Source organism: Anastrepha ludens, chromosome 5 (assembly GCF_028408465.1).
Source record: "Anastrepha ludens isolate Willacy chromosome 5, idAnaLude1.1, whole genome shotgun sequence".
NCBI lineage: Eukaryota > Metazoa > Arthropoda > Insecta > Diptera > Tephritidae > Anastrepha > Anastrepha ludens.
Genome location: NC_071501.1, coordinates 61489992 through 61517531, shown reverse-complemented (window position 1 = coordinate 61517531; position 27540 = coordinate 61489992).

The window sequence follows — 27540 nt, the reverse complement described above, 5'->3', positions numbered from 1 at the left end:
AACTGTCATCATGACCTTTATTTTTGAACGACTTTGACGTGCTCTTTTCGGTCTGGCCTCGCCTTTAGCACGATATTCGCTTGATTGGTTGGTTGTTTCAGGGTCGTAAGCATAAACCCAAGTCTCATCTCCCGTAATGATGCATTTGAGCTTGTCCTGATAGTCTGAAAGCATTGTTTCACACACATCAACGCGACGACTTTTTTCCAAGAAATTGAGAGTTTTCGGTACCACACGTGATTTGACTTTTCGTAGGCCCAAATGGTCTTTCAAAATGGTTTTCACAGATCCTTTTGATATTCCGATCATATCAGTAAGGTCTTTAACAGTCAACTGACGATTTTTGAGCACTAACTCCTTCACTTTATTGACGTGTTGGTCATCTGTTGACGTCGATGGTCGTCCGGAGCGCTCCAAGTCATCAACACGTTCTCGACCCTCTTTGAAGTCTTTGTACCACTTATAAACATTTTTCTGCGACATGGTCTGCAACATGCTAAACGTTTCTGCAGCCGAAATTTCATTCCGCAAACAAAATTTGATGGCACTTCTCTGCTCAATCAAATCAGACATTGTAAAAATCGAAAAATGCACTCTTGGTCGTTTGGTAAACACAAGCGTAAATATATTACTGATAATGACATTCACATGAAAGTTGGCCCAGATGTTATTAACAGTGCTGCCAACTCATGAAAAAAATAACTAGAGCGAAATTTTATTCCCGCGAATTTTCACAAATAAATTCACCTTACTTTTTGCCCACAGTAGTATATACCCGTGCACATTTTAGTAAGAATTAATTTGGGATCAGTGCTAATTTTTTGAATCAAACAAACTCATGAGAGTTATTGCTTGCAACATCAGAGAAACATATGAAAAGTGGGCGAGTTTTTAGAGCATTCACCGGGAAAACTTCAAAAAATTGATAAAAACGGTTTTGGGGTTGCTGAGTCCGAAACCATATCTATTTGTCCTTCTGGAGTCAAATTGAAGATCAGTTCACGGTCAAACATGGAATATTCGCAGGAAATATTACAAAAAACTGCTATATATGTTTTTGAGGTTGCTGAATTAGAATACATTGTCCCCTTGTCTTTGCGAGGTCAATCCTAGCTCGATATCTATCTGGCTGTAATTCAAGATAATCAATAGCCTTGAAACCGGGGAAAACATTCCAGAATTAAGGTGAAACTCTTCGAAACACGTATCCGAAAGCAAGCAATAAGTTATATCTCTTGTTAATTTTTTAAATTATTATGCAAACTTTAATAATTTTTAGACACTTAGGGAATGATTTCACCTTCTCAGAGGAGAGTCAGCCAGAGGACAAACATTAAGGGTTGTCTTGTAAGATACGTTAACGCACTCGATACGTGAAATGAAGAAAATGCCAATTTTACTCAAAGTTTTGACTGATTTTCGTGTTCGTTTCGATGGCCGCCGTGGCCAAATTAATTGGCGCGCATGAAACACCAAATTATAGTTGTTTCTAATAGCGGTGGCCTCTAAGCTGGCCCTCCATTTGTGGAACAACATGAAGACGCACACCATCATAATCATATGTGACCAATTTTTCTCATATGTGACAAATTTTTCAATCCATTCAATCCATACCAATCAAAAATGTGTGGACTTGTTTACGTTTAAACAAATAATTACGAGTATAAGCGTCATTTGTAGCACTTATTTTGTAGCCGGACTTTTTAACTTGGTTGTAGTAATACTGAAGAGTGTATCGTATGTTTTAAATTTATTTTGATCTCCATTTTGGAAAGAGTAACATACAAATGGATTTACTAACAAAAAAATGCCAAATCATTTTTTCAGAGTAATGAAGCGTCGACCCTACAGACGTCTAGCGGAAAAGGGTCAGATATTTTTACTTCACCCATTTCAATTACAATTTAGTATAAAGGTCGTTGCCTACGTCTTTGGGTACGGCTTTCACAGGAAAGCGCACTGCTGGAGGGCATTTATAACAGCGATCATGGTTGCATTAAATTCCGAAAGACAATGTCAGCAGTAATGGCAAGTAAAGAAAAAATATGAACTTTCGGCTAATTGAATTCATTACTGGCTTCTCACTAGCAAACAAACGCTTTCGCCTTTATGCAAATTCAGAGTGCGGCATAGGTACTTTCTTCCACTCTAACGTAAGTTATTGTTTTTGAATTTTATTATTTGTTATTTGTACATCTATTCTTTCAAAGGTTATGACGATGTCATGTCAGCATTTTATTTTTCATCGTCCTCTAATAGTGGAGCTCGTCGGCGTATGGCAACCCACATTTTTGCTGCATTTTCCCCCATTAATTTTATTTTCAACTGACTATATCGGTGCACACACAATTACAACTACATGCATGTGCGTATAATCTTTGTACTAACAATGCAGGCACATACATATATGTATGAATGTATTTTGTCCAATCTTCGTGCACATCAAGTGGTGCAGGCCCAAAAATCAAAACAAAACACTCCTCAAAAGTGTTCAAACTCACTCAAGACACCTTTTCGTAATGTCTTGGATTATTAAAAGCATTTGTTATGTGTGGACGTGAGTTTGTATTATCATTGTTGGCTGCATTTATTTCCATCCTTTGTGGCTGTATACACTTTTGTTTGTTTTTACTTCTCAACAGGATTTTGTTGGCATTCAATACATTACTGCCACATATAAGAGCTTGCAAATAAACGCAAATGAACTCCCAGTATAAGGGTCTAGGGGTTGTGACGCATGTTCTATACGCACTTACATATAATATGGCTATTCAGGAAGTTGTGTAAATGGCCTTGCATTGCAGAATTTGTAGCATATTTTTGCTTTATTTTAAAAGAGTATGTACAGAGGGCTTCTCGAAAAGCCTCCCGCCAGCTACTTCGCCGAATTTTCCACCTCCGCCTTCACTTCCCCAACCATTTAAATCATGTTTTCACCCATGTGATTTTTGAAAAAGTGAATAAATAGCAACCTAAACGCGCTGGAACACCAGAAATCGAGAGATAGTCAAATTCAAGTCACTATTTGTACACTGTTGCATGTTTTATAACCCCATCACCATCAACAGTTTAACCTCTTTATAAGTATAAACCGGAGTTAATCCCGTTCGCAACGAGGTGGCGGATGACAGCTCGGATTTCGCACTTGGCTAGAGTTGGGATCGACATTTTCCGCAAGAAATGTTCCTGGGCTAATTTTTCTTTTAAATAGTAATATTGAATAAAAAAAAAAAACAATAAAGAAGTGACTGAAACCAAATAAAAATGAGAATGATGAGGACGTGACAGACATCTTCATTAATAAGCGCGCAACTGTTGCTAGCAAAGGGGCAAGAAATCTTCCAAAATCACTTGGCGCCTGTTGATTTAGGTATATAAACGTCATTTTAGCTTTAACATCCATGAAGCGCCCCAAACTTTTATACAATTTTTATTAAACAGTGTGCGATTGGCGTGGCCTGGAAGCTGATTAGCTGGAAAGTGAGAATCTTTAAATCCTCTTTCAAAAAAAGCTAAACGAAAATTGTTTTCATAAATCATAAATAGATAGACAGGTGGATAAATTCTAAGATATCATATGGGATGGTTTTAAAAAGGGGGTGCATTATGACCTTATATTATCTTAAATCAACATCGCGTTTTTAGCCTCCAGAGCACCTTCGAATTCCCTAATAGAGGCTATATAGCCATTGATTGCCACATTCCTAACAATATCAGTATCTACATTTCTTGAAGAATATCAATATGGATGCAGTCAAGGTCGGATATTCACATAAAATGTTCCACAGCAATAGTTAGAATTCTGCTGCAGTAGACAGAAGTAACTTTAGTTCCGCCCCAGGCAACCAGTTTGGGTTCTTCCTCCTAATCAGGATTATTTGCATTTTCGTGAAAATGTTTTGAGAAAATATTTTTTGGTCACTAATCCGCTAAAAACCCAAATAGCGACTCAAATATTTGTTACTGAAATCTTAAATGCCGAAACTCTGTATGTATGTACGTATGTTTATGAAGCAAAATGCAACGAATGCGCACAGCTGTGAAGCTGCAAGAAAGCATTAGGGCCAATAATATTAGTTTTTGGTAATTTTTGGTTCTATGTCGTTGCTATTGCATATTTTTATTCGTTCTTGTTTTTTGTTTTCTTTTTCTTTTTTACGTTTCCAGCGAAGTTAGGTGCAAATGTTTGTTATTATTGTTTGAATAGCTGGCAATTTGTATAGAAATTATTCGTACCTACTTGTGCTGAAGCTATCGGTATGGCTAAAGCAGCGAGGGAAGGGTCTCTATACATGCATATATAAAAGCCTATCAATCGATGTGGCGTTGACAGCAATTGCTTTAAGGTGTCTGAAAGGAAGTCAATTGAAGTTTACATTTTTTATTGGTTCTCCAAATTGTTTATTGACCTCAAAGTTTACTCAAATGGTGGATTTATAAAAGACGGTGATCGGAGCCTTTGAGTTTTTTTTAAGTCAAATTTCGGTTCCCTTTCAATTTGCTCTTTAAGTTTCTAAGTACTTTAGCGTCTGAGGCCCACATATAAAATAATCAACAATTGAATCAAATGTAGTTATACAGGGTTACCGGAAATGTTGTCCTAAATACGTAAGGGTAATTTCTGATTCATTTGGTAGCCATCATGTCAGGCTAAAACTTAGCCGTTTTGAAATATTCGATTTTAAAGAGGTGAATACTTCTAGGTTTTAGAGGTATATGTAAATTTCTACAGCATATGCCATCGAAACTAGAAAAGGTCCAAATATGACATTGACCATTTTTTTCTTCCTCCGATATAGGTTAGGAATTAATAATGAAAGATGTTCATAGGCGCGAAGCAAACGTGGAAGGCTCTCCCGGTTGCCCCAATGTTTTTTTGAACTTAAAATATAAAACAGATTGAAAATAATATATTGGCACTTTATTAGAAAAAAACAACGTGGGAATCGGAGGCGTTCCAGGGATCTTCTGAGGTTGACAAAATCTCAGTTCTAGAATTTCGTGGCTGTTTTCATAGGACCCTATCCGCGTGGTATGCATGCTGTGAGACTTGGAACTACTTCGAGTACTTTTTGCGTCAGTTGTACGGAGGATGAGGTGGAATCATCACAGCAGCTTCTCCCCAGCTGCCCTGCTCTCACGGGGCTAAGATTTAGGCATCTTCGTTTTCACTTCTTAGCTACGCCTGCTGATATAGCAGGCTTTAATATTAGAAATCTGCATAAAGCGGTTAACATAATCGCAACCAGAAACGCGTGGCCTCCCATTCACAGACTTTAGGGTGTGGTCTAAATAAAAGTTGTCACTTTAGTAGTAGTTGTCATTTTAGTTGAAATTCGGCTAGAGATTTAATAATTTAAGTTCGAATTATTTTGAAATATTTCGTATTGTTCATCAAAATTTTTCAAGATCTCACGAACGTAAAAAAGACAGTATTTGATTTCAGGATACTAGATTTTACCGGATCTCCAAGAAATCATAGAGTTATATAAAAAAAGCAGAGCAAATGATGACCGCCTTTAATGGCACTTTTGAATTCACACCTTAGTTCGCTCATTGAAAATTTTTGATGAACATGGCGGCGTGATTCCGTACAAAATTAAATTACCTGAAAAGGGTATCAAGGGTATATTTCATAGCACAATGTCATCTGAGCACGTGATATTGGACATATACGATTTATCCACCGGAGCGTTTATCCATCATTTCGGCGGTATTTAAAAGGATAAAAAAAACTTAAGCTTGAAATACGTAGGTGGGCTTTCCCAACGGTATGGCGACCGATCCGTTCTAATATCTTTATTTGGTGTAATTCTAACAAAAAAAAGTTCCGATTGGTTTACATCGCTAGCAATTCAATAAATATATCTTGTATGAGATATATCTGGCATATGATTAAATCAAGTGAAGCAATCCTATGTGAAGATCATAGAAGAGATAAAAACTCGTAAACTTTTCACTTCTGTTGAGGTGTAAACATGAAATGGAGAAAAATGCGTCTCCTACCTTATGGGATAGCAGGTCTCTATTGCAGGATTTGAAGATCTCCTCAAGTTTACTTTGCTCTGCCGGCTTGGCCGGAATTCAAACTTGAGCTCGAGGTCTGTTTGGAATTTCATCCTTAATGACCGCATTGAGCTTGGCTCCTGGACAAACCTCTCCTACCTTACCTACGGCCAACCTGTAGAGCGTGGCTGATCTAGTGTCTTCGCAGGCGATAAGCTTAGTTCTACCCTGATATCAGCTTGCACATGATAAAGGGAACGAGGCCAGGGGTGTTCCTCTAGGACCTGGAGGTACACTTCGGCGATGGCCTTCTTAATCCACCTTCATTTTTCCTAACGAATGGCTCCTTCCTCTTCTTCTTTGTCGATAATGGCCAGTATCTCACCGCTGCCCTTTACAACCTCACTAAAGATTGGATGTTTACGGCCACCTACCTTTTGTTTTTGGCGACCCTTTCTTTTGTTTGCTTTGAAGACCGTTGTCTTTTAGGAGTAGCACTCGCCGGTTTTCCTAAGTCGGATATTACTTCCTTTGCCCATTCTAGCGACTTAGCCTGGTCAGTTGTTACCTCTCCCAATCTTAATAAGACCGTCCTGGGCGATTTTTTCTTATGTTTAGCCGGCCCCCTCCCGTCCTACGCTTGTTATCTGCCTACATTTACTAGGCCCTTCTATGGCATCCTGCCGGTTTAACCTAGAAGCAGGTGCCGACCCCCGCCTTCTATAAGAGGTTGAGGCGAGATGGGGATTATTTGCCCGAAGCAGAATTGACCCCGCAACTCCTGCTATCGACCGATTGGAGGCACGTCCGCACCACGACAAGGTGCCTGTCTTCGCGGAGGATTTTGTGATGCTATCTGGTGCTTTTCTCAGCATGTGGCCTATTCACCGACCCCTTCTGCGTTTGATTTGCCATAGGATGGGCTCATCCTTCGTTGATCTCCACAGCGCGTCGTTTCTGATACTGAACGGCCAGAATATTTCACAGATGATGCGGGGACATTTGTTGAGGAAATATTGTAGCCTCTGTGTGATGACAGACTTTATACATGAGCAGTTTAGTGCGCCTCGAGATTTGCGAACTCGCCCATACTTTAAGCATGCAGCCTGCAGTTGACATCTTCATCTGCTTCGCCGTCTGTCGTGATAGTGCAGCCGAGGTAGCACAAGCTTTCGAAAAATTCTTATTGAGGTTGACTCTCATAGCCTTGGTCTTAACGAGGGCGACCTTAAGTCCGACAGTGCGTGCCAGCGTGACTAGTCTATCCGCCTTCGCTTACATGTCAGTGAGCTTGTGGGCGAGGAGCAGATATAATCGGCAAAGTTAAGATCCTCAAGATGTCTGGTGCAACTCCATATGATGCCTCTTTTATGCAGGGTAAATGGGTCGCTGATGTTGCCGTTGTGGAGTACTGCCAGTTCGGAGTTCTCGTAAAGGGCTCTGATGAGATGGATAATCTTAGAGGGGAACTCCCTTTCTACTCAACGCCAGCTATATTGAGTCTCGTTTGATTATGTCGAAGGCCTTCTTGGAATCGACGAACAGCCTGTAAAGCGCGGAACCCCACTCAACTGGTTGTTCGACTATGATGCGAAGAGCGAGTGCGAAATCAAGTTTGTTCGTCTCTTAAAAAGTGTTCGATACATTGGAACCTGCCTTGTTTGATCGTGGCTAGAGTTTTGTAGGTGCCGTTGAGCAGGGTTATTCCTCGCCAGTTGTCGCAGTCAAGCAAATCGCCTTTTTTGGGCAGCTTCACGATGATGCCTTTTGTCTAGGACGGAGGCAGTTTTTCATTGTCCCAGACGGTGGTGATGTGGGGATACAGGACTTCCGCTGAGATTTGCGGATCGGCAATCAGAAGTGCATACATAAGTAATATTTATTATTTTTATTTATTATTTTAGGTAGTTACGTTAGATGGCAAGAGTACCATGGGTACAAATAGTGCTAAAAGGCCATTTTGATACCATAATTAGACTACTACCTCAAATTAAGTCGGATCTATGTAGCGGATTCGTTGAAAACATCGGCTTGCCCTAATCGGAAATCCCTATAGTACCCATATGCAACTTGCTTGGCTTGAAGTGCGCGTTGTGGCAAGAATGTCACTTGCGGCGAAAAATATGTCAGCATTAAAAATAATAGAAAAACAAAAAGTTTATGCAAAAATAGCCAAAATAGCAGCGACAATTCGCAACTTCACAAATTCAAAAACGATTGATATCTATGAAATATACAAACATATAAATGTATATATGAATATGTAGGTATATAAATAAACACTTTAAAATTTTTATACGTATATAGTTTTTTCAATTTTAAAGAAAAGTTCGTGTGTTTATTTACATTTGGAGCCACTTAACAAATATATATTTTTTGTTGTTTTTACTGCACTATTTTGCATATATTGGCTGTGTAGGAATATTTCTGGGCGCGTGCGCGACCGCTTTTACCGATGTCTTGGTCTTGCTTGTGCGTTGTATGTTTGTGTATACCGTAAATTCAAGCGCTTTGCGCAACTTTATTTACACTTTTTTCAATTCAGTCGTTCCAGTTGTTTTTGCTTTTTGTCCCGAGAAGGTACATTTTGTTTTTCCTGCAAACAACTTTTTCCTTTTTGCTATTTTGCTACCCCAACCACATTGCTGCTTGGCCGTTGCTTTGTGGCTGAGCTGGTTGGCAGGCAAATGTCATTGCAACAGCAGCATATGACATGCAACCGTTTGTGTATCTTTTGTTATGCAAATTTGGCGTTTCGCATATGGAAAAGCATTTAGCGCGCACCGAGCATAAAAACTCGGTGAAAATTTAAGAGGTAAACAAAATATGAGAAAACGGTTAAAACCAAGCAAATTTTTGGCATTTGGGCATAAAGTGTTATTTCGAACTTTGTATGTATGTATATATGTATTTATTTTCTGCAAAATAAAGAAAAGAAAAAATTTGATTTTACCATCTCGGCCTGTGTGGCGTAATGTTTGTGGCGCGTTTGTGTATGGCGTGTAACGAGTTTGTGTCTGTAATAAGGTACCACCAATAAGGTGGTGTGTTTTAGACTTTAGTATTCTCTTTGACATACCGTGCAGACAGTGCGTGGCTTAGTTGTGTCGAGGTAGGTAGACCTGCCATTTTTGTAGAATGCATCAAGGCCGTTTGAAATATTTCGAAAAATCCAAATTTTGCAGGAATTTCCTATAAGCCAAACATTTTTATGTAGCTATTATATAATCGATCGCTTCCGGAAAAGCCTAACAATGCTAATGAATGAAAAAATGGTTTGATATTACAATTAAAATTACATAAAGTCAAAAACTGGTCACATGTCAAGCCGCAATGGATTCATAATATTTAGAGAAATACCGAACTCCGGCCTCGGCTTCGACTTCGGCCATGTTCGGGCACAAAATTTCAGTTCGGGTCGGCCAAAAATAAAAGCTGAACTTTGGCCGTACATTTCTTAAATACTTGTTTTGTTCTATATTTATTCAATTACTTTCAATTAGAAAAATTTTACAAACTTTTAGCATTTTTAAAATTACATGTTTACATGTTGATGAAATTACCTGCTTCTCCACCTTAGCGAAAGAATATTTGCTCACACTACAGGTCAGCTCTACAAGTATACCCAGATGGTGCCGTTGTCACTGCTTGATTATTATTACTTCGGCCCTTGAGAATGTTCGCTTCGGTTTCAGTTCCGCCTTAAAAATTTATGCCCGCTCATTTTATAATAAAATTATATTCACTTCCAAACTTTTTGGCCTAAAAATATGCAAAATAGGCAAAGTTTGGGTGCAAGACAAAGCCGTGAAAGTGTAAAATCATTTGTAATTTGAAATCTTTAATTGGCTAATATCAGATTCAGCTATTTTTTCCGCGTTTAGGAATGAAGTATATACAATTTTTATTATGCATTCACACAACGTATTCAAGAATAAAAAGAAATGGTGATGAACACATCATATTTAGAACTGAATGAGAGTTCACACGAATGTAAGTTTTGTTATAATGCGTTCTCTCTCAATTATTTATTCGGCAACTATAATTCAAAGCCACTCTGAATTTATAAAAAAAAGAGATTGTCTGTAAAGTCGGTTTACTGACGATAGTTTAACGTGACAACGTCATAAGAAAATACTGATGGAATGAAGCGAAGCGGTTAGCAGCCTCTCAGAGAGCATGGAATATATCCATTTTCTAATGGTTTGATTAACTCCAAGTCGTTTGGCAGAAGAACATATTGAGCCGAAAGTGGCATTATCGAAAGCCCCCTCAATGTCCACGAACACGCCCATTGTGTATTCGTTAGCTTCCAGCCCGGCTTCAATCTTGCTAACAAGATCGTGTAAGGCTGATTCACATGATTTTCCACTCTGGTAAGCGTGTTGATTTCTACTAAGTGGACTTCCCGGCAATACCCCCACTCGAATATGTCTCTCCACCCCTCGTTCTAGACTTTTCAACACGAACGATGTCAAACTGATTGATCTAAAACTTTTTGCTAGGGAATAGTCATCTTTTCCTGGTTTCGGAATAAATACTACTCTTACGGATCGCCATTGGGATGGTACATAACCAAATGCAAGACAGGCTGTGAAGATTCTTTTCAGGGCCTCAATCAGTCTGTCTCCTCCTTTTTTAAGCATTGCTGGATATATTTCGTCAGGTCCAGGGGACTTAAAGTTCTCAAAGGAAGACTAGGAAAACCTTATCGATTCTTTTGTCACTATTGCCCTTTGGACAGTAGATCGTCTAGTTTGTCGGTATGTAGCTCCACCGTCATTGCCTTTCCAAAAACTCGCTCCTTGCTCACCCTGGCTTTGAAGGCGCAGATCCAAATTTGTATGTCGTGAGAATGGTTACTTCATATGATCACGAAATAACTAATGATCTAAGGGAAACAACTAGCAATGCAAAGCAAGCTTGTAAGGGGCAGAAAGTGAATATTTATTTTTCTAGTAGATTTGGAACTGCTATTTCGAAGCATTGCATGGAACTTAGACACTTGAATTGAAGTTGGTAGAAAATAGCATGCCCTGGTAGCACTATTAAAAAACATTTGCGAGGCCATTGGATATTTTGGGACAACTATTAATATGTGGCAGGAGCGAGACGATTGGTTAAATAAATGTAAAATATTACGATATATAGTTTAGTAGTTTTTGAAGCTGAATTCCAGAATATTTTTAGTGAGAATTATGTATTGTAAAATTTTCTTTAATATACATATAGGAATCCAGCAGCTCTATTTTACGCTTCTTTTAATTTTTTTTTTTATTCACAACCAAGATTCCCATATCTTATTTCAAAATACGTCATATGAGGAACTATAAGTGACTGTGTTAGCCTCAGTTTTATATCATTTGTCAGTTATTGTTACCATTACTTACTGAAATCACAAAAAATGTTTATAATCGCAAGTTGGAAGACTTGAAATCATCGTTCGAGTATTCTCGGAATATCCCTGCGAGTAGACGCCTACTTTCCATTGTTCTCTCTACTTCTGCATATTAACATGCTTTTTATATAAGGGCTTTTACATAAGGGCGGGAAATGAAAATATTATTAAAAAAATTGTATGCATAGGTTTTGTCGGTGCCACAATTGCATTTAAATCATACATAATTCCTTTCAACAATGGATGGAATGGATTTTAAGTATGTTATAAAGCCTTTAAATAATAAAAGTGCTGATAATGATTAAAAGCAAAACCCATACAAATATTTAACAATATAGGAGGGCCAAAAGTCCGTGCAAAGTCAAAGAGTTGGCCTTACTGGTGCGTATCGAGATTATGCTTAGTTAGTAGCAACTCTTGGAAGAACACACACCAAATTTCATGCAGATCGACAACGTACCAACTCACGTCCTTGCAGTTGTGGTCGAAAAATTAATTCCAACTCATTTTACATCCCCCTATTCTACAGACTTGGCTCCCTTAGATTCTTCGGCTAACTATTTCTTCCCCAATTTGAAGAAATGCAGACGGGAAAAATATTGTATTCAAACCAGGAGGTGATTGCAGAAACGAATGGCTATTTTTCAGACTTGGACAAATCCTATTATTCGGAAGGGATCAAGAAACTAGAACAGCGTTGGTCGAAGTGTATAGGCCTGAAAGGAGGCTATGTCGAAAAATAAAAAGATTTTCCCCAAAAAGTTAATTAGTTACAATACTTTTCCCTGACTCTTCAGACAACCCTCGTAGGCTAGATTAGGTTACGGTGGTTGCCCCTCTTCGTAAGAGTATAGAGAGGCCCATTTATTTAAGCCTGAAAGCCGATTGTAATACCTCTAGTTTGGGTTAAAGCTCCCCCTTAATTTCCTAATATGGTGAAACCACTTCGTCTTTCTAGTGAATGATGAAATACTATGGATGGGTGAGGAGTCTAGACGTGCTAGAGTTTAGACAGCGAAGCCATGTTCTTACACGAGCGAAACAATGCCAGAGAAGCCATTAGAGAAAATCCAAATGAGTATCCCTTGTGTTGCCTTTAGGCAGTGGCCGGAAGATTGGCCTAGATTGATGAGCCACCTGGTTAAATATATTAACAAAGTTGCCTGCAAGGAAAAATATAGGTACTTAAGTATCTGTAGAATTACGAATTGAAGAATTCCGAGCGTGCAGTTTATTATATATCTTAAGCTTAAGTTTTTGATATTTGTATCCTGTACTTAAATTGTATAAGTAAAATAGGTAAATTAAGTGAAATGAAAAGGACAAAATGTTGGGCGCTTTCCAAAAGAAGAAAGAAAGAACTGAAATGTCTGCAAAAGGCGGCCGCTTTGAAAATAATTTTTTTTCTCTCTTGAAGTTTCATTTTCAGTGGACAAACTCCAAATAAACTGAACTACAGCTCCATCTCAACCGACTTGGCTACAATGACCGTACAATTTTTCTTAGCTTAGAATGAAACCCAATTGCATTTCCCATTCACACTATTATCGGGTAAGTGATTGTAAGTAAACAGGCAAAGACGGCTATATATATGTATAATTGGCGCGTACACACTTTTTGGGTATTTGCTACGGCTACAGAGGCCGCCAATGCAAAGGCGACTGTATGATATTTATTTATGATAGAAAAAAGGATAGATATAATTGGGCCAGCTTAGGTGTTTTCATGTGACGGCCTCGTAATGACAATCATCAGAGTTTTGCATTAACGCCCTTGAGAATAGGAAATAATCGCCACAGCTACAAAGTATAACCGCTACTTGAAAGTTGCCACAATTACATGTCATTACCGGATAGAAAAGCAGCAGAGTAATTGAGAAATTTTTCTTCATTATTACAATTATCGCTCCACGCTAAGCGCTTGGTGTTGATACATTGATCTTTGGTTGATGGTTGGTTGATTGGAGGTTGCTGTTTGTTAGCGTCTCTGTAGCAATTTTAGTCCCATTGCTGGCTAGCTGCTTACATTTCTCACCAAACAACCAGGAGCAATGCAATGACTTTTCAACGATATAAACAGCAAACAAACCGCCTTTCAGTCGTCACCAGCGAACAAGTGCGCCAATTTTGACGCTCACACAAACGGCTCGCTCAGAAACAGTGCTAATGGTGGCGGCGGCGATGGTGGCTGAACACAGCTCCTACTATTGTTTTACCCCATAATGTGGCACATAATCCCCCAGGCACTTGTTTCGCACCTCTACGCACAATCAACGGTGGCAATCGCGAATTAAATATTAAATACGCCGATTGAGGCTGCCGCTGTGGCCAAGGGCGGGGTAGCAGGGGAGAGGACGCTGGAAAAAGTATCGCCAATCAAACTAAAATCAATTCTAACGGTTATCAACATGGCTTGAGTGTACCGGGTAATTACCACAGAATAATAAAAATAAAAAAGCAATTGGTGCAGAAATAAGAAGTGATCAGCGATGAAGAGTTGGAAATGAGAAGTGAGCAGTGAGCAGATTGCACAGATGTAGATAGTGCCACCTATGAAGTCAGCAGCCAATCGTCAACATATGCACACAAACCATAAAGTAATAACATCCAGTGCTGGAACGCCACTTTGCCAGTGGCAATCTGTCGCATCAACGCGTTGCTCATCATAATCAACATTACCGTCATTATCAACAAACACCACGGCAGCAGCGGCAGGAACAGCAACAACTGCAACTTCAATGCATTGATTGTCGTTGACCACTTCGTAGTTATGGCATTTGTCTCGTTGTTGTTGTTGCTCAAATCACCTACTTATTGACAGCATTTCAGCGTCACTTCAACTTCCTCAGTCAGCGCCATTACAATTCCTTTGCTTTGCTTTTCCCCTCTTCCTTGTCTTCTTCTTCACATTATTTGTCGGCTTCTTTTCTCGCGTTATTGATTTCAAATTGTTGCTGCTCGAAGGTGTTACCTATAAAGCAGGCAACAAACAACAACATGCAGTTAAGAACCAACAAAGAAACACACCACAGTAGCCGCATTGAAATCAACAGTCTTGGACAATTGGCCGCTAGCTAAACATTAAAGCGTGCGTTGCGATGGATGGAGCCGATGTTGGCGATTGTGATGACGACATGACGTTAGTGATGTTTACGATCTTCTATCGGACGCGGCTCGACAACTGTTAACGAACAAAATGCTTCGTGATCATCGGTTGATCGGTTGTTTTGCTGGCGCAAAGATTTTAAGGGCATGCGTAAGTAAATTTTTAAGGTCTTCATTATGAGTAGTTGAGATAAATCACAAGGGTTTCGGGCTATACGTTGGCCGAAGTAAATTTAGTGGAATTCCATTGTATATGAATAGTGGAATTTGATCCGGGAATGTGATATTAATGCAGGCATTAATTTACTTTGATTTGATTAGCAAAAATTAGAGGCGAGACTTTGTGTCAACCGATCAAGGTTGCATGCGCTGAATTAGTTTGTTTATAAGAGGCCTATAGAAAACATCATTTATTTCTTTCAATTATACAGAAATCTCTTGTTCGGAGATTTATGTTGCCCAGAAGTAGAAGGGCAGAGATTTACTCACAAGTAACCTTCTATAGCACCCAAACATAAATAAATATAATAATTTTACAAATGAGAGCGAGGAAGAAAATTCAATCCGAACATTATACTTTCATATATATCCACGCCTAGTTTAGTAAATTTGGAAAAACTTCTGCACGCACTCGACCTGCTCTCCGACAAAATCTAGTGACTCCGAGGTTAATATAAAATGCGGATAAAGCTTATTGAAATATATTAAGTTTTGTTCGAGATATGGTGCGCATGTACGGATGGACAGTCATTCTGAGCACTTTCTATACACGAGTATGTGTCTATATGGCCCTTTGCTTTATGCTATTACATACCGCGATGAGAACAAAAATATAACACCTCTATACATAAGAGCGTGGATATAAAAAATTCAATTCAAAGCAAAATAAAAAATCGTAGTCAATATCTTGCTGAATAACTTTGTTACTGCTTTCATATGCAAATTTATTCGAGCCCAAACATGGCGAGTAGATAAGCTGTGAATCGAAAACGACTCGGCTTATGTGTCCGTTGTTTGATGCCTAGAGGTACTGCTTACCGGATGTTATATGTGGCTTCGATCGAAGCGTGGCGTAAGGGAGCCAACAATTTTGTTGTCTAATGAACGCTTTTCCCTTATCTTAAAAATAAATTTCTGAGCTTTAATAGTTCTAGCTATTATCACATTATCAATCCTACAAGCATGTGAGATCTTATGGGCTCAACAACCTCGGGCCAGTTTCTTTCAAACACATTTCTTTTTGGGAAGTTTAAGTATTTCGATATCACAAAAAACAGACTCTAAATATGACTTTTCTTAATTTCTCGACCACTGTTTCTCTCAGTGGGTATAGTTTTTTCGGTCTTTTCCGATCGCAAAATCGCATTGCAGTGATTGCATCATATCAGCGTGGCAAACGTGCAAGTGAGATTTAGAAATTGCTGAAAAAACTTAATATAATATTTCAACAATGTTAGTTTACCGCACGATTAATCGTTTTTCCAAAACGTCTGAAGTGCTAGACAGAAAAAGAAGTGATCATCTTCGCGTGGTTCGAAGGAAATGAAGGTATCGACCAGCTCCATGTCAAGACTAATAACAGATGATGTCCACATGAAAGCCTTTCGTCGCTCAACTGCACATTTTTGACAATGCCCTTGACGAAAATTAGACTCGACATATCCAAGCAGCTTCTTCGGTGACTCGCGGTCAAGGGCCGGGAAAATATTCTTTTCACAAATGAGAAAATGTTCATTGTTGAAGAAGTTTTTAATAAGCAAAACGAAAAAATCTATGCTCCAACTTCTAAAGATGCAAAAATGTTGTTCTAAGGACTCAGCGTGATCACCATCTAGCCTCCGTAATGGTTAGGTAGGGAGTGTCTTATAAAGGCGTTACATCTCTTGATTTCTACGAAAAAGGGATTAAGACCGGGGCAAAAGTGTATCAGGAGTATTTCTTAGAAAGCGTGGTGAAGCAATTGAGTAGTACTCTTTTCAACGGAGAGCTTTGGATATTCCAGCAAGAGGCTAAAATCAAAACTTTTGCGTTCATAGCCGTAGAAGATTGCTCACCTGGAAGTCCAGAATCCATTGGACTACAGTTTATGGTTAGAATTGGACCACTTGGCTTGTCGAAAACCTCACAGAAATTTGAAGAGTATCAAACCGTCTTTGGTTCGAGCAGCGACGTCAATATCCGTGGAAACCGTGCGTGCTGCAATAGCTGAATGGCCTAATCGTTTGAAAGCCTGTGTAAAAGTAAATGGAGACCATTTCAAATGAAAATGAAAATTTGTTTGTTTTAATATTTACGTGATTAAATAAAACTGACTTCATTAAAAAAAGTATTATAACTTTCTCTGAAGTTATTGTAACAGAACTTATGGCCGAAATAAGTACGTATATACCATTTTTTTCATTTAATCATGCTAGCTTTTTCGAAAATTGAAAATATGGCTATATTTATTGATATGCGACTTATGTTCAAAAAATAAGGTGAACACAACTCGTATACTTAAACAATTTTTAGAAATTATGATTACGTACGTTGGCTTGAGCGCGCGAGGAACACTTTTGACAGATCGTCGGCTTTCGTAATGCAGTTATACGATTTGTAAACGTTGTTGTGGTGTTTCCATGATAAAATCCAATGAATACTAAAAAAAAATTATGTATTTAGTTTGACAGTCGACACGAGTGATTTATCAGAAAACCCTATTGGAAAAAGTACGTCCAATCTGAACACCTTTTATTAGGCCTTTGCTTTTTATACTGATGGCGCGAATATTTGTACATACAGTCACTTAGATGCAGCAACTAATTGATTTAGCCATACCGCGCTTGTGCCGATAACTCGAGCAAAAGTTATTATTTTTCAATGAAACTTCCGCCCCACCTCTCATCCAAGAGTTATGTAAAAAAATGTGAGCCAAGTTTAACTTAAAAGTAACACACTGCACCTTCTGTACAAGGTGGCGCAAAAGTAACCTTGCGATGTTTTTTGGCTGTAATTTAAAAAAAAAAATGGAAAACTTTGATTCTTCTTGTGGATTATTTTTATTTGGTCTTTTAAGTTTTTTACATCAAGTCGAGAATATGATGTCATGTAAATGGCCGCCGCCACAGTTGATTGCCATTTGAGCCCTTTTTATGGCATTTTCCATCACTTCGGCCAAAACTTCCGGCGATAGGTCCTCACATTCTTGACGGATATTGTCTTTAAGAGCTGCAAGAGTCTGAGGCTTGTTGACATAAACCCACGACGACAAAAAGAAGTCTGGAGCGGTCAAATCAGGCGATCTTGCTGGCCAGTGCAAATTGCCAAAACGGGAAATTAGGCGCCCGGGAAATGCATCCTTCAGCATATCGGTTGTGGCACGTGCAGTGTGTCCTGTTGGAACCACATGTTTTCCAATCCCAATTCATCAAGTTGCGGCAAAAAGAAATCGTTGATCATTGCTCTGTAGCGCTCACCATACACAGTAACCGTTTGGCCCGCGACGTCTTCGAAGAAAAAAGGTCCGATGACTCCTCCAGCGAAAACAGCACACCATACAGTGACTTTGAGCGGGTGTAATGGCTCTTCGTGGCTTACACGCGGATTTTCAGTGCCCCATAAGCGTAAATTTTGCTTATTTACGTACCCGCTAAGATGGAAATGGGCCTCATCACTCATGATTATTTTTGATGAAAAATCATCTTCCTCTTGGTGGTGATTAACCAGTTAACTGTGGCGCTCCCATTTAAAAGTGCGCACAGTTTTGTGTCGCCAGAATTGAGCTATGACGAGTATATTCGTCAATCACAGAGTAAGTTGCGCTGGTAAAATATTGAATCAAAAAGATGGGTTAATTTTATAAAATTGTGGACAAATGAACTAAAAATAAAAAAATAGTAATTTACAGAACTTCTGACAACTTTATAATATTTACGCACTTGAAATTCTTACGTTGCACTGTACTTATTTGATAAGAACCGCCGACTCTTGGTAAGATATGCACTGACACACACGAGTTAGCTTTCTAGTTTATAAATCCACTTTTTGACTTTTGCCTTTGCCCCTTTTAGGTTAACATCTAAAAAACGTTATCATCGCACATAAATAAATTCATTATGCGAACTGGTGAACTTTTTCAACCAGTGCATACGGGGAAGCATGATATCATCTCAAACTGTTTATATAATATTTTCTATTTGTTTGTTTTATTCCGGCATAGCCTCAAAATATTCTAAACATCTTGAAATTTGAGAATATGTGTTGTTTTTCTCAAAAAATTGTAATTTAAATAGCCAATGGTCACTAATTTATACGCATGACGAGTATACTCGTCAGTACACAAAATTTTGCCACTTCTCCATGACGAGTATACTCGTCAATCACAGTTAACTGGTTAAGGATGGCTTGAGCGTATGTTAGACGCGATTGGCGGTCAGCAGCTAACAGCTGATGCACCGTCTGGACTTTGTACGGAAACATCTTCAAATCTTGTACCAAAATTCGCTGTAAAGACCGTCGACTGATACCCATTTGCGTGGCACGTCGTCTGGTCGATGTCGACGGCGCTTCCATGACATCCTCGGCTACAGCAGCAATATTCTCTGCAGAACGGCTACTCCGGGGTCTGCCACGCCTGGCAGCATCACGTGTTGTGCCAGTCTCTTCGAGGCGAGCGGCTAAACGTCGCAGTGTTTCACCAGTAGGCGTTGGACGGCGAGGAAATCTGCGACGAAATTCACATTGTGCCAAAGTCACCGACCGATTATTCGTCAAATAAATAGTCAGCAATATTCCGCGTTCTGGAGCAGTGTAGCGTAACATTGTTTATTAACGTGTATTTCGCATGTGTTTACTACACAAATGTCAAAACAGAACTGACATTAGGGGCCAATCGCAAAATTTATAGCATTTTCTGATAGGAGGATTACTTTAGCGCCACCTGTTATAATACCTAGATGAATACTTCCCACCTTTGGTGGAAAATTCTTTAAGAAATTGGCTCAATGCCTCACAATGGGCTAAGAGCCGCAGTGTATCCCACAGTGGACACCCGCTACAACCTAACCCAACATAATAATAGAGCATAGAAGTTGACAAACTGCTATTGAAATTTAAAATTTGTTGAAAAAGTTGATGGAAATGTGCTTTCTTTTAGGATCTTCCAATGCAGAGAAGACGACCAGAAGAACCTATTGAAATTTTGTGCGACTTTTGTCTATTTTTTAGGGGAAATCCGTACTACAATGAAACATATTTGAGCCCGCTAAAGTTGTGGAAAAGAAATGGCACACGTTCTGAAAGGTTCGACAGAAGAAGACTTACAGTCTTGTTTTGAACAAATTTTCTACTCTTCATTATTCACCATAGAAGTAATAAATTTAGTTTGCGAATGTAAATAATAACATTTAATGATAGAATTTAAGGGCTTAACATTTCCGAAACCGTAAAATATCAAAAGTTCTTATACAAAGAATACAGAATATATGTATGTACGTACATTCATTCTTGCACTTATCGTAGATATCGATGTATTAACTTCGTGTTGGCGTCAAAGGCCTTTAGAGCCTCGATAATAGCAGCAAGTGTTGGATTTTTACACTCACACACGTTTTGTCTATTTTAGATTTATCGCAGCTGTTATAACAGCATTACATGAACAATAAGCAAAACCCTTTAGGAAATACGTAATTAGAATTATGGAATAACTGACCTCTATTTATGTTATCATACTATGTGACTGTTGCTCGGTCGTGGGTTTATTCTCTATTGAGAAATAAAATATCAAAATGATAGAACAATGCATTTCTAATAGTTGTTGCGGCGCCTCGCTAAGCAAGTGCATTTTTGCTATGGATTTTTTCACACAAAAGTGGTTTTATACAACTGGAAGCCTTTATAGGGCAAACACCAATCAAGGGTGGATACTACATATGATTATTATTAATAAGCGTTACAAATATTTTTGATGTTTTTTGTTCCTAGGCAGACACTGTTGACTTGCGTTTTCCGGTGGTATGCTTCCTACATTGCCGATTGAGTTGGCTTGTATTGCCAGTGCTTTTAACATGAACATGACGCTGCGCCTGCTGCAATGTGTCGAACTGCAAAAATGATATATTGTGATCGCACACAACGTATGGCACGAACTGCCTTCACACAGTTTGTTTTTTTACCAATTCTGCTGCAACACTTGTTGAGACATTTGACCAGATGAAGTAAAAAATACCAAAGGTTATAGAGGTATCGATACAGAAAATAGAAATCACTAAGCAAGGCAACGAAAATTAAAAGATAATTATCTCTTCTTAGCTGTAATAAGCCATATTTTCAAAACACAAAAAAGCTTTTAAAAATATGTTATGGCACCAAATTTTGGGGAAGTAACTAAACATTGATGGATACAAACGCTCCGGCATTGAAAGTATTCGATGCGGTACCAGCTGGTGGTAGTAGAGGTAGAGGAAGGCCTCCTCTGCGTTGGAAAGATCAGGTGGAGAAGGACTTGGCTTCACTTGGTGTGTCCAATTGGCGCCGGTTAGCACGAGAAAGAAACGACTGGCGCGCTTTGTTAAACTCGGCCAAAATCGCGTAAGCGGTTATCGCGCCAATTAAGAACTAAACATTGATGAGATCAGCGGAAATGGTGGATATAAACGGCTTTGTATCCTTTGCTTTATAAACGCCAAGCTGTTTCTAACAAAGTGATCAAATTCAATGTTTCACCTACTCCGCTCAATAAAATGGGACTGCGTTTCAAAATTTAAGTTCGTCAATATGAAATAAATCCATTTCTTACTAAGAGGCAAACATTTTCTATGCTGGTTAAAGCAGAAGTAATTAAAAATGAATTTTCCATGGTATTTGTGAACTACGAACGATGACTGCGTTGCGGTTTTGTTAACCGCTTTACGCTGCTGACGAAGTTCATTCGATTTTTAATATCAAGGCCTGCTATATTAGCAGGCGTAGCAAAGAAATGAGAACCAAAGCATCTAATTCTTACGAGTAGGGCACAGGTACCCAGAGGAGCCTTAAGTCAAACAATTCGGATGCGATCAAAAGTGAAGCCAGATATTCCCTGACCAATTTTCAATGCTCCGTCATTAAATCCAGGGCTCTAATTGCCGCTTGGCTATAAGAGTAAATATTTACTCTGCTTGGAACACACAGCAGTGATTCGATAACCTGAACTTGAGCCTTCCATCCAACTTCAAGTCATCCGTGAAAGTGAACTAAAGTGAATAAAAATGTTAAGCTAAAATAAAGGTCCCCCTCTAATTACCAAGAATATTTCTTTAACAGTTCACTAGCGTAATAAATATACAAGGTGGCGCAAAAGTAATCCTCCTATCAGAAAATGCTATAAATTTTGCGATTGGCCCCTAATGTCAGTTCTGTTTTGACATTTGTGTAGTAAACACATGCGAAATACACGTTAATAAACAATGTTACGCTACACTCCTCCAGATCGCGGAATATTGCTGACTATTTATTTGACCAATAATCGGTCGGTGACTCTGGCACAATGTGAATTTCGTCGCAGATTTCCTCGCCGTCCAACGCCTACTGGTGAAACACTGCGACGTTTAGCCGCTCGCCTCGAAGAGACTGGCACAACACGAGATGCTGCCAGGCGTGGCAGACCCCGGAGTAGCCGATCTGCAGAGAATATTGCTGCTATAGCCGAGGATGTCATGGAAGCGCCGTCGACATCGACCAGACGACGTGCCAAGCAAATGGGTATCAGTCGACGGTCTTTACAGCGAATTTTGGTACAAGATTTGAAGATGTTTCCGTACAAAGTCCAGACGGTACATCAGCTGTTAGCTGCTGACCGCCAATCGCGTCTAACATACGCTCAAGCCATCCTTAATCACCACCAAGAGGAAGATGATTTTTCATCAAAAATAATCATGAGTGATGAGGCCCATTTCCATCTTAGCGGGTACGTAAATAAGCAAAATTTACGCTTATGGGGCACTGAAAATCCGCGTGTAACCCACGAGGAGCCATTACACCCGCTCAAAGTCAGTGTATGGTGTGCAGTTTTCGCTGGAGGAGTCATCGGACCTTTTTACTTCGAAGACGTCGCGGGCCAAACGGTTACTGTGAATGGTGAGCGCTACAGAGCAATGCTCAACGAGTTCTTTTTGCCGCAACTTGATGAATTGGGATTGGAAAACATGTGGTTCCAACAGGACGGTGCAACGGTACACACTGCATGTGCCACAGCCGATATGCTGAAGGATGCATTTCCCGGGCGCCTAATCTCCCGTTTTGGCGATTTGCACTGGCCAGCAAGATCGCCTGATTTGACCGCTCCAGACTTCTTTTTGTGGGGCTTTTTGTCGTCGCGGGTTTATGTCAACAAGCCTCAGACTCTTGCAGCTCTTAAAGACAATATCGGTCAAGAATGTGAGGACCTATCGCCGGAAGTTTTGGGCAAAGTGATGGAAAATGCTATAAAAAGGGCTCAAATGGCACTCAACTGTGGCGGCGGCCATTTACATGACATCATATTCTCGACTTGATGTAAAAAACTTAAAAGACCAAATAAAAATAATCCACAAGAAGAATCAAAGTTTTCCTTTTTTTTTTTAAATTACAGTCAGAAAACATCGCAAGGTTACTTTTGCGCCACCTTGTATTTTGTTTTCCTATCTTCTGCATTGACCTGACTCTTTTGGTTTTATTAAGACTAAATCTTTGTTAGTGTTTTTCCAAAAAATAAACGCCTTAAAATACTTCTGTATATTATTACATGCGCAATATGTAGTGGTTCAGTATTTCCACACTGTACAAAAAATGTGATGTTTGGGTGTAAATAATTGTGTATTTATTACGTCAGATTTGTTAGTATGATTCGTACTGTGTCGAAAAGTTAGTTTAAAATAAAGAGCTGTAACACACTTTCATATGGAATTTGCGATTTCAATCCGGTAGAAAAATATTTTTGGCGATGAAAACCCAACTCGCAAAAAGAATGGATGTTCGCCAGAAAATCTCAAAGGGTGTAAATTTATTAAGTATAATAAGAAAGGTTTGAAAAAACATTAAAAATAAATTAGGAAATTCTTAGACTGTGCCTTAAGGTGCTTCCTGTACATAACTACTAGCTGTATGGGGGGAAAAGCTTGATCTAACCTGCTTTCAAGGATATAAGTGCCAGTATTTTACATTTCTTTATATTATACTTTTGTGACTGAAATTTACTTTACTTAATAGGTCGTTTGTCTTGCCGGCAAAATCTTTATTGCTTAAACAAAATAATTCAATTTTCGAAAAAGGCAGGAACAGGCTAGTATTTAACAATCATCTAAGTTCTAAGCTCTCAAGTACTCAACTACCACGCATTGAAAAATATGATACTTTAATTTTGTTAGCAGCATTAGTTGGCGCAGGTTTTGTATGTCAAAAAAGTCTTGCGGTATTTTTATTGAATTTTCAATTGTTCATAAAATTGGTTATAATAATGCGATTTAAGTAAAATATGCGCCGTTTTGTTCGATGACGAGTTCCCAACGAGATGCCAAATTCATAATGCCCCTCTTATAGAAGCTCGCTTCCCTATTGTCAAAAAACTCGGAGAGCCAATTTTCACAAGACTCTCTTGTGGACAACTTCCGACTACCAAGCTCGTTCGCCATGGACAGAAATAGGTGGTAATCACCCGGAGCTTCTGGCGCGTCACCAAAGATGTGTGTGGCCTGGCGTTGTCCTGATGGAAGACAATTCGGCCTCTGTTGATCAAAGATGACCTCTTCTGCATGAGTGCTGCATTCAAGCGGTCCAGTTGTTGGCAGTACAGGTCCGAATTGAGCGTTTGGCCATAGGAGAGCAGCTCATAGTGGATGATTCCCTGCCAATCCCACCAAACACACAGAAGAACCTTCCTGGCCGTCAATCCAGGCTTGGCCACCGCCTGGGCAGCTTCACCGCTTTTCGACCACGACCGTTTGCGCTTCACGTTGTCGTAAGTGACCCACTTTTCATCGCCAGTCACCATCCGCTTCAAAAACGGGTCGATTTTGTTGCGATTCAGAAGCGATTCGCATGCATCCATACGGGCAAAAATGTTTTTTTGCGTCAAGTCGTGTGGCACCCATACATCGAGCTTCTTTTTGAATCCAAGCTTCTTCAAATGGTTTATAACGGTTTGATGACTCATGCCCAGCTCTTGGCTGATGCTACGGCTGCTACTATGCCGGTCTCTTTCGATCAATTCAGCGATTTTATCGCAATTTTCGACGAGAGGCCTTCCGGACCGTGGCGCATCTTCGATCACCTCTGCACCAGAACGAAAACGTTGAAACCATCGTTGTGCGGTGGAAATGGAAACTGTATCGGGTCCATAAACTGCACAAATTTATTGGCAGCATGAGGTGCATTTTTGCCTTTATCATAGTAGTACTGTAAAATATGCCGTATTTTCTCTTTATTTTGCTCCATGTTTGCGACGCTATAACTCACGAACGACTAAAAGCAAACAACAATTAATCAAACACGTGTTAGCACGTGAAAAGAGCTTTCCAAAAAGCTCTAGCGTGAACCGATGCGGAAATACCGCAAGACTTTTTTGACAACCTATATTAACTTCAAAATATTAACTTCAAAAATATTATGGCTTATTGAACATAGAAAATGTTAAATTTAATTTAAATTTAAATTGCCATACTTTTTTTCCTCCTTGTTCCTTTTACAAAATTTAGTTTCCATGGCAGAACCTTCGCTAACTGCCTGAGGCTAACCAGCTTCGCGAGGCTCAAACGATGGAATTGTCCAGCATCAGACTCCAGCGCAAAAATATCCAAAAAAATATAGTAGCGATGGATGGATGTTACTAATCCAGTGTTTCATTTGTACGTCGGGTTTAAGGAAGTAACATCGACTATGATCACCATCTTATTGGGGCAAAAGTCTGTACAAGCCTTTGTGCAGTAAAAAACGTGTGTATAAATACTCACTCTCACCGTGATGGTTGCCAGATATTGGGAGACTTTTCTAATCCCTTGCGTACCCACACCAAAGAAGAAATTAGATTGCACATATAACTACTACACCACCATAAAAAGGAAAAATGCTGCGAAAGGAGTACTACCAGAAGTTGATAAATTAAGTGAAAACGGAGAAGAACCAATGTGGGTGCGAAGATCTTAGACTGCCATTGATGCGGTGAAAAAAAGGATCATGTCATAATACTTATGTAATATAATATTAATATACACATACATACGCACTACGCACTAAACTGTAGTTATGTACAAGGGATGCGTTTTGATGTCATCCTACACAAAGCACATCCAAAAGGTAGTATAGGGTTTTTCAGTAGGAGCGCTTCAACTTTTGAACTTTTTTGAATAAAACACAAACGGTTTGACTTTTTTAACTAATTTTTTTTTATTATCGAGTTTGAACATATACATTTAAGTATGAAATTCGATTTCTTTTGCATGACCACCGCGTGCCCGTTTTACGAAGTCCAATCGTTGAACCCAATTTTCGACCACTCTTTTGCATAAATCGGCCGAAATTCCAGCAATTTCGCGTTCAATATTGGCTCTGAACTCACAAATCGTCGCCGACTTGTTACTGTAGACCAATGACTTCACATAACCACAAAACGGGACGGCTTGTTAAATGGACCGTAAAATGGCCATAATGCTCTTAAAGTAGCAGCAACAGAACGACTATTTTCATAAAAAATTTGCACGATTTGCAATCGTTGCTCAAGTGTGTAGCGTTCCATGATGAAATGTATACTAATGAAGTTTACAAATGACAAGCGAAAAATAAAAAATATTGCGTCGTTCGCCTTCCCTATCGGAAAAAAGTTGAAGCGCACCTATTGAATAACCCTATATCATGCGAGCTACTGCTATAACTTTGTTGACTTAACTTGAAGCTATGTTTTATGCTGCCTAGGAATGGAAAAGTGCTCTAAGATAAGCTTTTTAGCAGCAGATTTGTTATTGCAGTAGTCCTCTTAATATATGTCGCACCTTTGAATGCATCTGGTTTGAGTTACCGCAGCCATCGCAGCTTTTTTATAGGAAAGCTCGCGATGGTTGCGAAAACAAGCATTTTGGTTCACCAGAGTCCAAAAGGGTCTAAACTCGATAATGCTACAACATGCTCTACACGGCTGCTCTAGGTCCGGCTTTTCGTGATGTGAGGTTTTGAGAGTTTGTGGTTAATACCTTCTGCGAAAAAAACATAAGGTGTTTTGGTGATTTTAAGAAACAGAACACGTCTATGTCGGTTGCTCGTTAATTAAATTGGATAAGTTTGTCATTTGGTCGTTGTTTGGACAACATGAGGGAGTGCTCGTAATAAAAAAATTCGTTGTAGAATTCTATATGAAAAACGGTGTTCTGCCCTTACAGTTGAAAAATCATGGCATCCAGTCATGTGAGCTGGATATTAGATTACTTTAAAATTAAAACACTCATTAATTTTGAGTTCTGGAAGTCAAATGTCTGGCTATTATTATTCTAGTAAAATTGTTTAACTGGTCAATTGGTCTTTAAATTCATCTGTATTCTTGCATGTTTGTATTGTATATTTGTATATTTATACTTTTATTTTTTACTTATATAGTAAATAAATTAATCTTTACACAGCCGGTAAGCTTGTCCAAAGGGAAGGCAGTGTAGCTGCCGAAATGTCTGATTACATGGCAAATTCACAATTTAACAACTCCATATTTGCTTTGTTGGATTTCTTCGTTCGAATCGTGTATTTACATAATTGCACGCTGCCAATGAACTGTGTAAGAAGTTCCCCAAAGGTGACAGCCGGTACATAGTAGGCGCACACATACACATTCGTCTGTTGAGGCAGACCGCCAAGCAGTCGAGCGCATGCGCATCCACGTACGATACGCACAGACCGCAGAATTCGGTTAAGGTTGGCTTGTTTGTGTGTGTTTGAGGAGCACAAATGTGCTCCCGCTGTGTTGATGTTGCACAGATCAATTTATAAATCAGTCCCGAAAAACGCTTTAAGGTCAACAATATCAACACCAGCTCGCAAGCGACGACCCGGCAAACGACA